Source organism: Curcuma longa, chromosome 17 (genome assembly GCF_044706935.1).
Source record: "Curcuma longa cultivar G26 ecotype Majalengka, Jawa Barat chromosome 17, ITB_CL_G26_1.1, whole genome shotgun sequence".
In the NCBI taxonomy this organism is placed as follows: domain Eukaryota; kingdom Viridiplantae; phylum Streptophyta; class Magnoliopsida; order Zingiberales; family Zingiberaceae; genus Curcuma; species Curcuma longa.
In genome coordinates, this window is record NC_133877.1 from 9,358,174 (window position 1) to 9,367,088 (window position 8,915).

Here is an 8,915-nt window from a genome sequence, read left to right on the forward strand (position 1 = left end):
TGGCTGTCAGTCAGTCAGCAGTCAAGGACAGAGGACACGCCAATTGCGTGGTCGTGGGGGTTATCCAAGTCAAAGGGTACATTTGTAATTTCACTGCTTCTCATGTACTCTACAACTGGAGTCCAATTCGGCATTTATTTTCTTTAAGAATATACTACCTCAACAGCACCTCAGCCAGGAATTCATCATCTTAGCGGTCCCACACGATCGGTCTCATGTACTCTACCACTAGGTTGATAAAAACATACTGCCTCAACAGCACTTCAGCCAACAAATACATATTACTAAGACTTGAATCGTACAGTACCTCAGTCAACAAATACATATTGCTATGAGGATTCGAATTTGAAATCTCAAATAACACATGTCTCTATGCTTATCATTTAGGATAAGGCACTTATTTTTTTTTAAATCATGAAAAGAAAAATATTTACTAAAATTATATTTAAATTGCGCTCCGTCTGTTATTTTTTATTATTTTCATTTGCTAAACCTATCCAAATCTTTAAAGCCTCGCACACTGACCCATAGCTTAATTAGAATAGGAAAATTTAAATTTAAATGGATTTAATTAAAATTTTATTTATCTATTTAAAAGCGAATTTAAATAGATCAGCTTGCATGGATTATCGATCCAGATGAGTTTAGATTAGCCCGTGGATTGAGTAGAAAAAAATTAAATTTTAAAATAAAAATAAAAAATTCAATAGGCGCTATCTATCTAATCTGTAATCCAAATCTAAAATTTTTAATATTTTTTATTTTTTTATTATTTGATGGGTTCGTGAGCTAATCTGCCTAATCTGTAATCCACTTTGGATTAAGTTGGATTGAGATTTTCTCAACCTGCCAAGATGGCAGGCGGGGTTACTCTTAGGTTGTAAATAAATCAACTGTTAAAGAACAAGTTTGATGTTGGTCTTAGTAAAAAAAATTTTATATTCAATGCATAAGATTAATTGAATGAACAAGCTTGAATAACTAGTTAAACTAGACAAATAAATTTGAATAGGTTGTTAATATTCGTAAACAATATTCAAGAATAACATTTGTAAATAATATTCAACAATAATATTCATAAATTATATTTATTAATTAAACTCTTATCGACATATTAAATAAATAAATATATTATTATTATTAAATTTAATAATTAATTAAATAAGTTAAAAATTATAATTTCAAATAATCAAATAAGTTTGAATTGAAAATTGAATAACATCTAAATGATCAAACTCAAATCAAGCTTGAACCAATTATGAAAAAAAATCAAATTAAATTTAAACAACTATTTTAAGTTCAATTTAATTTATTTCAGTTAACTTGTTAAAAAAATTTGAACACCAATGAACTTAGTTCGGCTTATCTTATAATTTACGGATTCGTCTGACAGCTTTAAGTTTAACTAGCCAACTAAATCTCGTTAATACTATTTATTTTTAAAACATCAGTGTCATATATATTATTCTCGTTGTTATTTGTTAGACCCTCGTTAGGCTTTGGATGAGACTAAATTGTATATTTTATAGTTTTAGAATTTTACCTTGTCACAAAAAGTTTTGAATTATGCTCATCTAATGCTTTGTTCAGTTTAGAGTATATATTATAAAGTTATAGAAATCTTAGACCAAGTAACTATGTTTAACCTTCGTAACTATGATTGTTTTTTTTAGTTCTATAGAAGTATTAATCCATATAGTAATTTTGATCAAAATTTGTTTAAGAATTTATAATAATCAAATTTCATAAATAAATATCTTATTGCATTCCATCAGCCTTCTGTGCTTATTATATACTTTTAATTTTTGAATTTAAACCCATTTAATCAAATATTTTAAAAAACTCAAATTATTTAATGCCTGGCCCTTCTTGTGTTTTATGTGCCCTTTAAACCCACTCTATGGATTTTTTTTTCAATTCATAAATTTATATAACACTTTAATCAAAATTATTATAAAATTTAAATTATCCAAAAAATACATATTCTCTTTGTTCGTGAGTCCTCTACACTTATTTTTAAACTTTTGTTTTTCAATTTAGATCAATTTATATCCATATAAAAGTTTCAAAACTTTTAAATAGACTTAACCATGACTAGCCTTAGACTTTAAAGAATCTGGTGAAAAAAAAGTCCTTTGTATTTATATAAAAAATAATAAAATCGATACTATAAAAATAATTTTATTAACAGAACACATAAATTGAGATTTATAATAATAAAAAATATTATATTCTACATTATTAATAATCAGTATCATTACACTATAGAAAATGAAAAAGAACTATTACAATTAACTATGAAAAATTGATCTTCTTACATTTTTATCTACAAAGTCATTAATCAATTTTTCATAATTAAATTTTTCTAAAAACTCACTTGCAATCAAAATCATATCTAATGCATTCAATCTTGTTTGGATCATGATTGATCTCAAACAAAATTTCAACAACTTCAATTTAAAAAAATTTCTTTTTGCAAATGCAACAGTCACTGAAATAGTCAATAATATACTGTATGTAATGAATAAATTCGGGAAATAATTCATTCTTTATAAAAAAATTAGTATTTCACTTATTGTTTTTGTTTCTTTTGGTAGAATATGTTATATGATTTTCAGTTATTGATATAAGTTATCTTCATTCAAATATGAAACATCTTTGTCCTATACCCTCTTTTCTTTATAGTTTCCTTTCAAGATTCTCGCAACAAGCATTCAAGTCCTCATCAATCAATGAACTCAACTTTTCAACAGAGAAATCCAAAAAAATCTTCATATTCCTCATATTGCTCAAACCTTTTTTTCAATGACCCAATTGTTTGATCTATTATGTATAAGAAATAATGAATTCTAAAAGACATATTCTTGAGGTATTTTGGAAGACTCAAATTTAATATCATCAAAATATCTTTTTTTATATATTTGTCTCTTTTCAAGAAAAATAGGATCAATCTTCACTTCACTGTTGAAGCAAGTTCTTTTGCTATACTAATGGCTTGTCTAAATCCAAATTTTCTGTACTCATCAAAAGAACCAATTAATATCTTAACTTTGGTCATAGCAACATCAATAAGCATATTTTTCATATTGTAAGTTTTGCTAACAATGTTAACTTTACCCATGGTATGTCACATGCCCACTAAAAACTTAAAATTTTCAAGTTCAAATGTTGCTAAAAACTTAGCTTCACTTCTTATTTTATAGTCGATGTCTTTTTCTTTTATAACTTAAAGTAAAGCTTATCTGATTTGTTGAGCTTGAAGTATCACTACTTTCACACTTTCAATACGGCTTTTCCATTGAGTGATCGACAATGGCTTGAGAGTTAAACCTTTTACCATCACATGATCTATCAAAATCTTTCATCTCTTTGTAAAATGAGAAAATAATGTATAAATCCACTATACTGTTCCAAAAAAGATTTTCACTTTTCCATAGGAAGTTGTAATGTCACAAAGTGTTAAATTCAAACAATGACAACCACATGGAATGTATAATGTTCTAGGATTTATATCCAACGGTTATTTTGTACGTCTTAGTGTCTCCCTTTCATATTTGTCCCATTATCATATCCCTGCCCTCTCACATTATCAATATCAAGATCAAAACTTTTCAACACATTTTACAATTCTTCAAACAACCCTTGTCCTATTGCATCATCTACTTTCAAAAATCCTAAAAAGTATCTTTTTCTACTTTCATTGGGTTTGTATAGAAACATCAACAGATCTTATAACTAAAGGCATTTGCTATTAGTTGTTGGTGATCATTTGTTGGGATCCCGGTGCAATGCGTGTGTCTACACGTTTCGTAAACGTGCGCAGCGGAAATATACAGATAATTAAACTAATTATTATCACAACACACGCATGCAATAAGCAGGAAATAACATGTACAAGGCATGACAGGAAATTAAAATTTTTCTGAATAACAATTATTCTACGTGCACAAATAAAATTTGCAGAATAAGAAATTATTCTAAACGTGTACCTCGCGATGACGATGTTGAGCCGTGTTGAATCAATCGAGCGATCCTCGTCCGAGTCCCGCCTCTACTGGTGATCCACGCCAAGCTCCCGTCTGGACGGCTTCGGAAGTCACGAGTCGCGTCATCGTCTTCGGTACTAGCCGATGATCGATGACGATCGAATCGAGAGAAGCCTTGTTCCGGAAACCACGCAACAACGTGTGTCGCGATCATTCCGGGGCTTTCTAACTATCATTGAGAATCGTATTTTCGATATAGTTTTCGGTGGTCAATCATTGACCGTCGATATAGGACAAATCAATCGAAACGTTTCGATGATGATGGAACGTTCTCCGAAAACTTTGTAAGTTTCCGCGAACGACATTCGTCTACATGGCCGAGCAAAATGAGATTTCTCCTCCGGCAACCAAGCTCCCGGTGGCAAGCAACTGAGCTTTCTTCTCCGGCAACAAGAAGAAGATCTTGCTGTTCCTTGCTGTGATCTTTCCTCACGGCAACAACTTCTCCTTGCTGTGATCCTCCCTCATGGCAACAATTTCTTCCTTGCTGTGATCTTTCCTCACGGCAACAACTTCTCCTTGCTGTGATCTTTCCTCACGGCAACAATTTCTCTTTCAAGCTTTTCACGATCAAACCTTTTTCTCTTCCAAGCTTTTCTCTTTCAAGCTTTTCACGATCAAGCCTTTTCTCTTCCAAGCTTTTCTCTTTCAAGCTTTTCACGATCAAGCTTTTCTCTATCAAGCTTTTCACGATCAAGCTTTTTCTCTTCCAAGGAAGAGAAAGATGAACAGGGCGTCTCTGGTTTTGCCGAGCAGAGAAGGTGGGAAAAAGGGCACAACGTCGTTTGTAGAAGAAAACCAGGGCGCCACCTCTGTGAAGAAAGCTTCATGGCGGCTTCCTCTAGAGTTCTTGGTTGCGCGAGCGGAGGACAGAGAGCTGGTGCTGCGTCCGCACAAGGAGGAAGACCGGTGCCTTCGGGAACCGCCGTCTGCCGTGGTCGGGAAGGAGCAGAACAGGTTTCGGCGCCGCGCTGAGGGAGAAGAGAAGAAGTCGCGTCCACTTCTTTCGTTGAGAAGCTACAGTATATATGGGTTAGGGTGAACCGGACCAAACGGCTGGGCTGGACCAAAACCAAAGAAAACCCTAAACATGGTTCAACACTGTAGCGAACCAAATCAGACCGGGTTCAAAACTAACTCACTTGGTTCACCAACCAAACAAACTCCGATTTGATCCAAATCAGTTTTGTTTGTTTCGTCTTCGCAAGACGAATCTCCTCATCTCTTCCATTTTGCCAAAACTCTTCCATCACGAACCAAACCAAGTTGGTTCAATTCGGTTCAAAACTGAATCGTTTGGTTCAGTAACCAAACGGTCTCTGATTCAAACGAAATCAGTTTCGTTCGTTTCATCTTCGTAAGACGAGTTCCATCATTTTGTCCATTGTCTGGTTCAACCAGACTTTATTTCTCTCATTCTGAGAATCCAATTCTCAAACTCGTTTTAAGTCCTTCGGAGAACTTGTTGTGCGTGTGACCCAATAGGTTCCCGGTTATGTTGGTCGTCCGTAATTAACTATTAATTACGGAACGATCATGAGTGACACCTAGTAGTATATCATGATCCCCAATTGACCGAAAAATCAACGATTGATTCCAGAACATCTTCTAAACCTTTCAGCAGCTCCACTGAATCGTGCCTCGTTCCTTTCACCGTCTTATACCCGCTTGGTTCAGGACATGGTCTATGTGTCGGTCCCCACTAGGCTGACTATGTCACACCTAGCCCAAGCTGCTTTCTTGTCCTGTGGATTCAAGTTACTTGTACATGTGTCCAAGAGTCTCGTACTCTTAACATGTAATGCTTTGGCCAAAGACTTTTAGTAACAATCCTAACAAGCGGCCGCAAGGTATACGTCTCCTTTTCTAAGGAGCGGTGAATCCTCTGTGGGCTATTCAAACACCTTCGGACACTTCGACTTATACCCAATCATCTCGGGTCCACACCTCCTCGGAGATGCTTACTTAAGATGTCAAAGTATAAGTCTTCCATGACCAAGGTGACTTGAATACCACAAGTCAAAGGAAACTCGCACTTAAGCTGCATTGAGATCTTCATTGACATATATATATAGAACCATATGAAGTCTCAAGACAGGTCACTCCAATGAACTGGTTACCTTTAACCAGCATCCACGTTTAACTCTCAACATCTAATGTCGACAGTAGTGAGATCAGCTGCTTGGCCAACCAAGGAGTTCAAAACGTGCTAGTCTCGTCAGAATCGATGACGTCCGCGCTCATCAATTCCTCGACTAGGGATAATTTCAATACGTTCATAATTACACGTGTAGAGATGCTCACTAGTTGTGATCCAATCACAAATTCTCTCATGCTATGAATCATATTGCGGACATTCAGTATTTGAGTTCAAGATCCAATCAAACACATATGGAATGTGCACTCAAATAGTGAATTGCTATTTATCCAATAAATAGTATAACCGTAAGGCGATTGCCTTAGGTCACCTCTCAAATCTAACATTTTCCATTGTTATCATCATAAAGCTTCTCATTACTACCACAAATGCTACGTTTTATTTAGTCAAAAATCTCATAAGTGAAATTAATCAGTGTAATACCTTCCTCCAATGCTCTTTGTCTTCTTGATTTGATCTTTAATAACATAATCAATTGTTGTATCCTTCACTAACATGATACGCAACTTAGACCAGCTAGCATAATAATTGACATGCTCAATATTTATCTTATGTTCTTTAAGTCTACTACTAAGATGCCCTCAATTACAGTATCTTTCATTTGCTAGTTGACTTGGTTAAGACCCCCTTTAAAACAACTTGCAATAAAAATAAAATGCTTTATCAAGTGCTTTTGAATAGATCAACCAATCTCTATGGTGTTTTGACTATTTGACAAAATTTGAGTGTAGAAATTTAAAGAAAATCATCTATTTGATCTATCTTTAGGACCTTTCCTTGTTAATACATCTCTTATATGACCCTTTTCCACTAATTGATCCTTCCACTTGGATCTAAATTCTCCCAATTTTTAGGATAAAAAATATCAAGTGGAATCAATGAACTTAGTTCTTTATTCACTGCATTAATAACATCATCATTACTTTCAAAATAATTATTTTCAAAGTCTAAGTCATCACCACTTTTATTGCTTTCAATCTCATTTACATCTTCCTTTACATCTTTTTTAACAGCTAAACCTTCATATAATTCATTACAATTATTTTTTTCCTCTTCATTATCCAAATATTCAAATGAAGATTTCACGATTCTTTGATAACAAATATGTCGATCGCCCCTCTTTGAGACTCAATAAATTCTTTAATTTTTTTTTTTTTTTTCTGCTTATCATATCATGATAGATACTTCTAGTAGGAGACATTTCTACAGAAAAATAAATAAATCAAGCTCTCAAACAACCACTTATTATAGACATTAGACAAACACTTATTATAAAATACTCATTTTATAACAACGTTAAACTAGAATTTAAACAACTGAGTTTTTAGAATTCTTTAAAAAATTTAAACTTTGCATTTCACTTCAAAAAATCATATACGAAATTTTTAATATCGTATTGGACAATTCTAATACATCTACACTTCAAAATTAAATTATTTAATTCTAAAACATGCGAAAATCCTCTGAATAAATAATCTAAAATTTTGAAAATTTCAAATATCATTGAAGATGATTTTCACAATCCAAATTCCAAAAAGTCTACTTTCGAATTGAAACAACTAAAATAAGGTTTAACTCAAAATTAAAATTCAACCTTGATGCTCAATTCAAGTTGAAATGGACAACTTTTGGAGCAAAAGCTTCAATTTCAATATCTAAATATATACAACACAATAGCACAACACAACTAAACTAATCAGTAATCAACACATCTCATAAGTTTTGAACCAAAATCAAAGAACAAGCTTGAGGTTTTCTCACCTTGCAAAATAGGCTTGGAATTTCGCTATGTAAAGGCGAAAATCAATCCAAAACCTCATAAAAGACACAAACCTAGGTTGTAAATAGTCAGCAATAGCAAATGAGGTAGCGCACATGACAGAGATGCACGATGAGGGTGACTGGTCGACCTTGGAGTTGAGGATTTTTGTGCAATTTTGGTACTAAAATCAAAAAACGTAGCCAAGCTGAGCTCCATCCAAAATCGTGGTCAATTTTTAATTTTCGACGATCAACAACTTGAAGCAACGATGAGGGTTTGAGAGATTTTGGAGAATTTGTTTTACTTACGGGGCAATAAATGATTATGAGGAAAGAGAAACTCTAACTTGTTTTGTTAGCCTTTACTAAAAAAAATTTAACTAAAAACAAAATTATGGCCCACCGGAGGTGGGGCCTTGTGCAACGACCCCACCTTGACCACCCCAGGGCCGGCTCTGGACCTAACCTTCTAAATTTTTATAGGTAATTCTCCTTGTGTTCTCTAAGTCCTCAACACTCATTTTATTTTTTATTTCCTAATTTAGATCAATTTAAGTTCATGGAGTAATTTAACCATGAATAATAAAATGACATTACAAGAATTAAGTTGCTTCAATACCACTTCGATGCTCCTTATCTTATGTTCCCTCGAATGTCCTATATCATCCTTCTCTAATGTTATTAAACCTCCAAGCCTTTAAATGTGTCATCTTGGCCATGTCATGCCACCATACATCGCTTGACCTTGTTGAGCCATGAGCTCTCCAAGCTCATGTATGTTCATGCAAATTCCTGTACACTCAAATACACAAGGCTAGACCTAAATCACTCTATCCAAACATCAAAATTGAAAGTCATACTAAACCACCTAGAATGCGATTATACCAACATTTATGACTCATCAGTGTATCACTTTTGAAAAATTCACTATCTTCCTCCTTCACGAATAA